The sequence below is a fragment of the Cupressus sempervirens genome, chromosome 6, assembly GCF_028749045.1.
Source record: "Cupressus sempervirens isolate cs-2001-9-10 chromosome 6, ASM2874904v1, whole genome shotgun sequence".
In the NCBI taxonomy this organism is placed as follows: domain Eukaryota; kingdom Viridiplantae; phylum Streptophyta; class Pinopsida; order Cupressales; family Cupressaceae; genus Cupressus; species Cupressus sempervirens.
In genome coordinates, this window is record NC_143123.1 from 147,108,203 (window position 1) to 147,118,627 (window position 10,425).

Below are 10,425 nucleotides of genomic sequence, written 5' to 3' on the forward strand. Positions count from 1 at the left end.
TATCAGTATGTATTGTAAGTCTCCTTCATGGTTTTCTTATATTTTCCTCTAGTGGTGTACTTGTTGGATATTAATTTTAATGGTGTTTTTATTGTGAGTTGTTACTCATTGATTGGATGTCATGTATTATTGACAATTGGATTTTATAATGAATGATTAGTTATTCATTGGTGGTGTTTTTATTGTTGGAGTTAGTGATTGGTGGTTTACTTTTATCGTTGGCAGTTGTTATTTATTGGTTATTATGCTTGTAATACTTGACATTGATTTGAAGGTGGTTGTGTCTTTTTTATTTTGATATTTGATTTGTACTTGGTATTTGTATGTTGATTTGGTATGTGGTGTTGGTATTGGAGTGAGTATCTTTTCGACTTTGGTTATCTTTTTTTTATAAGTAGTTTGTGTTACCCTTGAGGTAGTTTTGGCTATCAAGATTCCTTGCCTAGGATTTTTTTATGATTTGATTATCTATGTGTGGATCATACATTATCTTTCCTGTACAGTGGGAGTGGGAGCCTGATTAGGTGACTACACGGTTGGGAGGTAGTGTCTTCTTACCATTTGGGTCTCCCTTAGATTTGTGGATGTTGGATGCTTGTTGATACAGTGGTACTATTATCATTCTTATTCATATCTTGGAAACTTTTATTCATTTGATGTATCTATGTATCATGTGTTTTGAGGTCCTACGAGATATTGTATTGTATATTGATGTACTTGTATCTATTTTCACATACCTTGTAACACATGTAGTGGATGTTATTCATTAGATGTATTTATACATTTTCTTATGAGATGATGTATATGTTATTTATTTATGATTCATGAACATGTACTAAAGATTTAAACAAATTATTATAAACTTCTTAAATGTGACTCGATGTGAAAGAACCCTTCAGGAATGAAATATGTATTGTAATTTTCTTATGTGTACTTGATGCATATGTATATATTGCTTCTGCATTATTGCTATCTTGTGTTGTTTAAACTTTTAAAAAAAAAAATAGTTCAGTAAACATTGTAACATGTTAGGTTTATTTCTTTTGGGTTCCCAAGAGAGGCATTACAAAAATGACCTCCTCATCAACCTCAAAGCTAATAATTCCAACACAAACCCTCCTATCCACCCAATAACTAATGAATTGCATCCATAGTTTTTTTTTAAAATTAACCCTATCATATTCTTTAGAAATTAAGAAACCGCATCATCCTTACAAATATGCCATATCATAATGTCACTCTTGAATTTATTAGGTTCGTTATGCTCAATACAAACAATGTCATCACCCATGATCATAGGATTAGTTAAGCACAAATTAGAAACCCATAAATGAATACAATAGAACAACTCCAACTAAATGAACAAACACAATAAAATGAAGGAGTGTTCTCCAATGCTCGTTAATGTCAAATAAGTCCTTTCACTCATGGAAATCATATTTTTTGTAGATTAAAATGTCTTCTCGCTTCACTAAATCTTTAGGTTCATAAATGAAAACATCAAAATGCCTTTAATTTGTGCAAAGGTGGTAATGAATATTATCATTGGCATGTACCAATTTGTAATCAAATGGCCAAAGGATGAGTGAATGGCTACATCAATGTGAGAGTGAAAGGTCATGTCATTGTCCAAATTACACTACCAAGAGGAAGGATGGAAGGTGACTACCAAGATAAATCCCACCATGTAAGAATTAATTTCAAAACTCTTTATAACCCCAAATTGTAGGTTATAGTCAATAACCAATCTCATGAAAAAATACATGTAGATGAACATCACATGGATAAAGGATGGGTTTTTATTGACTTCAAGAAATTTTTAACTATTGAAGGAAGTATCTCCATTTTTTGCCAATGGGTTAGTTGTGAGGTGGCCAAAAGATACTATGGAATTGACCACCCCATTCCCCTCTCAAAAAATATCATTGATTAAAAATTCTTTAAACCCAAGAAAAAAATAATAAATGTTATTCAAAACAGAAGGGAAATACCAATTGTTCTTTGAGTTACCTTTAATAGCATCCACCACTAGTTTGGAATCCCCCTCAATGAAAAAAGTTGTAATCCCAATGGAAAGAGAACATTTAATGCCCCAAAAGAGTGCCATACACACTCTGCCTAGTTGCTAGATATATCTAACAAACAACCATTATAAGCCACAATTAAGTCACCATCATGGTTACATATGACCCTCTCACCAACAACTCTTTTATTTCTCAATGAGCCATCAAAGATAAGTTTATCCCACCTCCTATTAGGAGGTTTCCATTTGGTTGTTTTTAAAGACATTTTTTAGAGTTGTCCACAATGGCATAACATTTAGGAAACTTCCAATTTATAGAAATTATGTGATCTAGAGAGGAAGGTTGGATACTCATTTTGTGGAGTTTCAAAATAGAAATGTTGTCAAAGAGTGACTTGAGAAGAATTCAACAACACATAACTATGAGTCTCATAGTCCCTAAAAACCATGTTGTTTCTTTCCTTCTACAAGCTCTAGCACACATGGCGATGGATAAGCTTCTATGACCCTTGACATAAGGGTTGGCAGAGACCCTAGTCCATTTCTCATGAAACAAATGAAGGCTCGCAATCACAACCCAATTTGAGTTGATCTTTTTTTTAAACCTTCTGCCAAAGTTCAACAACATATTGATAGTGGATTAGAAAGAGAGGTGTACTCTCTTCCTCTTGCTTACAAGGACATCATCTATTAGGGACATGGAATCCTCTATGAATAAGGTTGTTTTGGGTGAGCATCTTGTTGTGAAAAGTAGTTTTCTAGAAGAAGTTAATTTTAGGTTGGAGGGAGGCATTCCAAACCTTCCTCATGTAGTTAGAGGAGAGGTCATTCTTAGATATCAATTTTTGCGTATTTAACTAACCATGAATTCACATTTGTAATCAAATTTCTAGACAAAAATATCCATTTTGGGAAATAAGGGGATATACGCTTTATTGATCATCCCTTGTAATTAAATGATTGTATAACTTAGTTGGGGGTTAGATTTAAGACATTGAGCAAAATCAGTCCACCTTTTGTCAACAAAATAATCCCTAACTGAAAACCCAACTAATCTAGCAGCCCCCTTGAGTCCTTTGAAGTTTCCATTAGAATCCAACTTCCCAATACCTAACTAGATATCCTTTGAAAATCTCATATTTCTGCCATCCATAATTTTCCATTACACGCTAGTTGAAGAATATTTCCACATTTGGTGATGTTGTTCTAGATTCTAGAACTAGGGGGGATCTCTAAGGTAGTAAGAAGTTTATGCAAGCACACATTATTTAGGTATTTGGATTTCATATCATAACTCTAATCAATATTTTACAGGGCAAACTTCCAACCAAGTTAACAAGTAGGGCCTTCTTAAGAGTTGTAATGTTTCTAATCCCTAAGTCCCCCAAATCTATTTGTTTCCAAATTGTCTCCCAAATGACAAGAAATAATCTTCATTTTGTAATGAAAGGAAATAAATATTGTAGTATTTCCAACTTATCAAACATAGCTCCAAAGATTTTAAAACTATAAAGGAAGTAGATTGGTATACCTTAGAAGGAAGCCTTTAAGCATTGGAGGGGAGGCCTCAAATCATCGTTGGTATTGAAGAAGTAAATGGAAATCTTACCATAATTGATATGTTTCCCAAAGACAAAAATTCAAAGCACGAGAAAAGGCTTCCATTCCTTGACCTCAATCACTAAGACCCTCCCAAAAAGGATAGTGTTGTCTAAAAAATGTTGGAGTACGGAGGGAGGTAAAGTAGAAGCAACTCTAACTCCAAGGAGTATCCTCTCTTGAGCCAACTTATAGAGGTTTTTTTCCAAGCTTCAATAATCATAATAAATAGGTAAGGGGAAAGAGGGTTACGCTATTAGATGCTCTTCTTAGAAGAAAATAAACCTCTATGAGAACTATTGACGAGGAAAAATAACTTTCCAATGCTAACACACTCCTTGATGATAATAACAAACCTATCATTAACGCTGATTTTGGAGAGATCCTTGAATATAAACTTCGAGTTGACTGATGTAGAGCATCCTATAAATAAACCAAACATTGGGATCCATGTTGATCCCTTCAAAATCTATGAAATAATTTCATTATATAGAGGCATCTTGTGAGGTAAAACACAACATGTTTTAATACAAAAATATCAACCCTTCTCCATTTACATATCTTGATTTCTATATCTGATTCCATTGTTCATAACTTTGATTCTAAAAGTCTTCTTGAAAACAAATTTGGTGGAATTGTTCCAAATTATACCTATTAAAACATATCCAAGTTTGAGTACATATCCTATAAATAAACCAAACATTGGGATATATGTTGATCCCTTCAAAATCTATGAAATAATTTTATTATATAGAGGCATCATGTGAGGTAAAACACAACATGTTTTAATACAAAAACATCAACCCTTCTCCATTTACATATCCTAATTTCTATATCTGATTCCATTGTTCATAACTTCGCTTCTAAAAGTCTTCTTGAAATTTTTTTTGGTGGAATTGTTCCAAATTATACCTATTAAAACATATCCAAGTTCGAGTACAATATAATGTACCAATTAAAAATTATGTTGTCTGCACCAAGACCCATTTTCTTTGTCATAAACTAGAAGTAAAACATGTAACCATGCCTAGGGCATCAAATATGTTTCACAAAAAAAATTCAGATAACCCCAAACCAATTCCACATCATCCATTTATGAGTCTATTTTCCAAATCTATAAGCCATTAATTTTTACAATACATAAATAATTGTATAAGCACAAATCTTTGCCTGCAACACCAATGAAGACATTTAATAACCAATTTTCACTCAAATCTTCATAACTTTTACAAATCTGCATAAAAATGTCTCAAATAAAAAGTAAATGGAAGGTAATTCACATATCTTTCCAATGAATCCATTTAGAGTTCTTTAACCATCCATATGTGTCCATACCAAATGCAGTAACATGACTATTTGCAAGAGTTCTCAAATCTGAAAATAATAACTTTCACCAAAATGATCATAACTTCTTCAAAACTGAATGAAATTACTCCAAACCAAAGAGAGAAGAAATAAAATTTATACCTCTATCCAAATATACAGATTATACAAGGTTTCCAGGCTATACATGGCCGTACAAGGCCTGGAACCAACACTAAAACTGAAAAATCAATCAAAATAACAACTTAGAATTTTATCAAATTTGTTTCAAAATGTATCTCTTCCTTTAAATAATGCTTTGGTTCAACCATGCATCCATTTTTATAGGTTTTGTGGTTGGTTATAACTTCCAAACCACCCTTTAAACCATCTCCTTACATTCTTTTAATAATTATGCAACTATGATAACATTTTATGCACTTTATGCATTTTCACATTACAACTTTTGTATAAACCCAACATAGACCAAAATTATGAGTGAAATGAATATTAAGATTTTTAACCTCCATTTTTATTTTACTTTAGGTGCCTCTGCACCATTGACCCTATGATAGGCCTTAGAAATATCTAGCTTGAGGATCAAACCAAGTTCTTTGTATTTTTCCATGGAGTGTGTTATTTCATGGATGGAGATAGTTGTATCTAGAATTTGCCCGCCTAAGACAAACCCTTTCTAACAACCATCGATAGTAGCTTCAAGGAAAGGTTATATTTTATTAACCAACACCTTGGAAAAGATCTTGTAGAAAGTGTTACAAAGACAGATAGGTTTGAAATTAATTAAATGTTTAGGCTCAACAACCTTAGGAACAAGGGAAGTATAAGCGCTATTGACTTTTCTTATCAACTTGTCAGTGTCGATGAAGTCCTTAGTGACAAAGGTGATGTTATCATCAATAATATCCCTAAAATACCTTTAAAATGAAGAGGAAATATTCTATCAGAAAGTCCTTTGCATAATGAAAACAAATGAAATAATAAAAAATTCTAAAATCTCTAAATGTAAAAGCTTACACATTTTAAATTTGTTAAAATAAATAAATTAAATATTAAACTATAAATTTAAACTTTATCCATATCTTAAAATAAAACAAATATCATTTCAACTATTTTTAACAAACCTTTCACCCTAATTAAAAAAAAAACTATCATTTTGGAAAAAAAAACTTACATAATTGTGTTTATTAGATGGAAAAAAACTCATTATAAATTGCCAACAATAACAAATAAGTATAATTTCATAATTTTAGATAGACTTCATTTGAAGATAGATTATGAATATAATCCTCCAGAAGTCATATTTCAATTTGATTGTTGTACCAAACCCACACAATATATACGATGACGTCCACACTTACATGTGCACGGCATGACGTGGGAAGAGAGGACTTTGTGAATGTGGAAGATTGGAAATGATCAACGCTCATAATCTTGGCTGCCAATGAGAAAAGATTTTACCACACTAGAGTTGGGAATTTCTTGGTCAATACGTATTTAGGGTTAAGGAACCTTTCCTCCCCATTTCCATGGCTTTGAGGAATAACTTTGATTGGTTACATATTTAGTTTTTTAGTTTGATGTGAAAATGATTTTTCATGTGTTCTAAAATAATATATTATTAGCATTTATATCTTAGCAAGTCAAAAGTTTTCTTAACATATAAATAATAATAGATAATAATGAATGTAGTTTTGTCTATCAACAATCTATATTATTTATCAAAAATGGTGTTGATATAAATGATTAAACTATATTAAAAGATGATTACTAATGTATATATTCAAATACAAGTTGTGAAATTTTAAGTCTTTTTGAACTTTCTTATTGTAAAGAGCTCAAAAAAATAATGCAATATTTTTAAAGAATCTTTCTACAATCTTAAACTATTAAATAGAACATACCATCTACTTAATATAAAGTGGAGAGTTATCTTAATGGTCAATACTTTTTAGGGTTCCTTTGTCTTGAGGAAGGTGACACATATCATTCGTCACTTTATGGAAATCTAGAGTCTACTAGAATGTGATCCATAAAAATTATTCTAATTATTTTAGAAGGTACCCAACATGAAGAATAATAAACATGACCAAAAATAACAAATTAGAACAAATCTTAATCTTGATAGAAAGACATAAGAATTGGTAATTTAATAGACAATGTTTAACTCAACCCTATATAACATGTATTACCAAAGGACAAATGAAGTATAAATAAATTTAAATGTTTTGCATTGTTGAATTGATTTCCAATTGAAATTGTCTATCACACACTTTAAAAAAATCAAAAAGTTGTACTCAATTGAAAATTTTAAACAAAGATTGTTGAAAAAAGAAAACACATAAAAAAGAGATTTAATATTTAACAAGGAAAGAATCACCTACAAAGTAACCCTCAATGATTGAGTCTTCCTATCAAGAGACATATTAATTCAACAAGACCATACTTAATTCTATTTTAAAAAGTAGCCAAAAACTTTATAACTTCAAAAGTCTAAACAAAAGATAGATTTTTTTTTAAAACAAGCTCATTATAGTTGTCAAGATATAATATAGATTAATAAATAATTAGAAATATTATACTAATAAATGTGATTTTAATATAAAAATAAAAAATAAAAAAGAGTGAAGTGGTATAGGATAAATGACAAGATCAAACTTTCTTGTGAATTTGTGCATTACAATTTTGTATATAATGACATATAAATAGGTGAATATTTTAATATCTATTCTTAAATTAAGTAACAAAATTATGAGCAAGAAAGATATTTGTATCAAAGTTATATTAAATAAGTTTCAATTCAAAGTTGCAAAATTTATGAACAAAGCAAAAATGACGTAGAACAAAAACCATTCAATGTGAACTATCATTTCAACCTAAACCAAATCACCAAATATGTAAAAGTAAACCCTTATTAGTACTTACCTTTAAAGCAATACTATTGTATTGAATTTGCACTATTAATCAATCAATCTCCACCAATCATAACAATTTTTTTTCCACCAAAATTAAAATTTATAATTCTTTAATTTTCTATTTTAAAAAAGTGATTTATCTCAAGTATCATTGGTTGAAATGAATATGCCTTATAAGGCCACTTTATAAGGGATACACAAAATCTTTCCAATTTATTTTTGTTTCTTACTATAATTTTTTTCTTTGTAGAATTTACTATATTGATAATAGAAGTTTTCAACATGATAGAAACTTCTACTTTTTATATTACTCTCTTTCTATCATAATATTATAATATTTAAATTTTATTTTATCTAAAGTTTTCTCTTCTCTAAATAAAAGATATTTATATAATAGATTATTATTTTTAAAATATTTTAATCTATAGATGTGCAATCACATACCTAATGTCACCTAGCAGACAACAAAACCATCTTTGAACTATTTTTCTTAATTGTTATTACTACTTAGCATAGTACTATTTTAATCACTATAACTTTACACATTCTAAATAATAACATCTTATTATGTTTTATAAAATAATTATTAACATTTTTATCTTTTCTTCTATTTTTAAAATTAATTATTATAAATTAATTTTAACAATAATTGATGAAATAATTATATGAAATTACTAACTGTTACATTACAAATATTAACTTAGAAATATAATTTTACATTATAATTTTTTATTATAAAATAAAATTTAATTTCTAATATAATTATAAAAAATTAAAATAATGAAAAATTTATATGTAAAATTCTTACATTATAATTACTTATATAAAATTATTACATTATAATTAACTTTATATACAAAATTAGAACTATACTTAACTACATAACTAAAGGCAAGTACTATGCCACTATGTGGCACTTGTTCCTTGGTTCTTGGTAGTAAATACTCAAACCATGAGCCCTCGCATACACATAAATTGGGCTTCTACATGAAATTGAGGCAAAGGTATTCAACAAACTTGTCAATCCCATGCAAGAACAAATTCCAGCATTTGGCAAAACTATGAAGAAAAAGGGAAGCAAATCACAAACAAATTGCAGGAAAGGATCATTTTCACATTCTCATCTAGGTATCTGGTTTGGTAAACAACATTAAAAAGAACACTACTTCTATCGATCTCCTCAAAACCTCTTGCAATGCTCGATCGATGAAGATCTAGGAGATGAATGGTAGGTTGTTCAAAATAGGAAAGAAGAGAAGGTATCAAAGAGCAATAAATATGTGAGTTATCCGAATAGATCCATGTGGATTGGAACAAGCTACAACCTAAACCTCTTAATAGAAATGTAAGCTCCAATGTCTTCATCCCACCTCACAAGTTAGCAGTTCATTCGTTAGCAAATTAGTTTAGTAGGAACATTATCACAAAAAGCCCTTATTGCAACACTCCCTGTCCCCCATTTAGCAATCTTCCTAAAGGCTCTTAGGAAAAACTCAGTAGAGATGTAAAACTAACTATAGGTAATATTGTTGACCAAGCATCTCCTAGAAGGATGAAAGACCCTCAAAAATATCATACAACCAATTCATAAAAGATTTTAATTATGAGTGACAAGTTCAGTGAGACACAATGGATAGAATGTCAAGATCTAGGTCTATATGCCTACTCGAGTGGCCCAAAATCCAAACATCTCAATCTTGTAAGATGGATAGAGGATTTTTTTAGAGAACAAGTAAGTTTCTCATCCATATCTAATCACTTCTCATATATTCACTATAAAAAAAATATATTAGAGATGATTTTATTTCAATTTCTCATTTCTTTTACAAAGAATTTTTCTGAAATTTATTAAAGGGGAACCAAATTTTAACAAAAATATGGTTAATAATCACCGAGCACCAATTTGGGTTATCTGTAAATCACTTCCACCTGAACTTAACCATATTTAGATCTTAAAATGAATAGGTTACGTGATAAGTGAACTAATAGGAATTGAAGCTAACTATTACAAATCCAATGACATTAAATTCCTCATAAACATGGAATTAGGGAAGTATGATTTTAAACCTAGTAAAATAATAAAACATAAATCAATTTACAAATTAACATTTTCAAGATATGAAGGGAACATCAAAGAAATCATCAAAATAGATCCTATCATAACCATTGATTTATAATGCATCGAAAGGGATTCAATCCTTAGGGAAACATTTTGTATGATTCACATAAGGAATAAGCCTTTGAATCACTAGAACAAAAAAAATAGCAAAAGTCAAAGACAATGGAGAAGAAATAAAGGATAAATTATGGAAGAAGACATGAAAAACATGGTACTACCCAGATTGATGTACAACAAGAGAATAATGACCAAGCAAATGATAGAAATGATCAATTAGAATAGCACAACACCAATGAAGTGGGGATTATCAACATTGGGGAAAATATTAATAGATTACAACAACGTGAATATTATCTAAAAGAAAATTTGTTTATAGAGGATATTAGAAGAAATTTGAATGCTTCCAACAAACCAGCCCATGACTTACTGCTAATCCAAAATGATCTTAG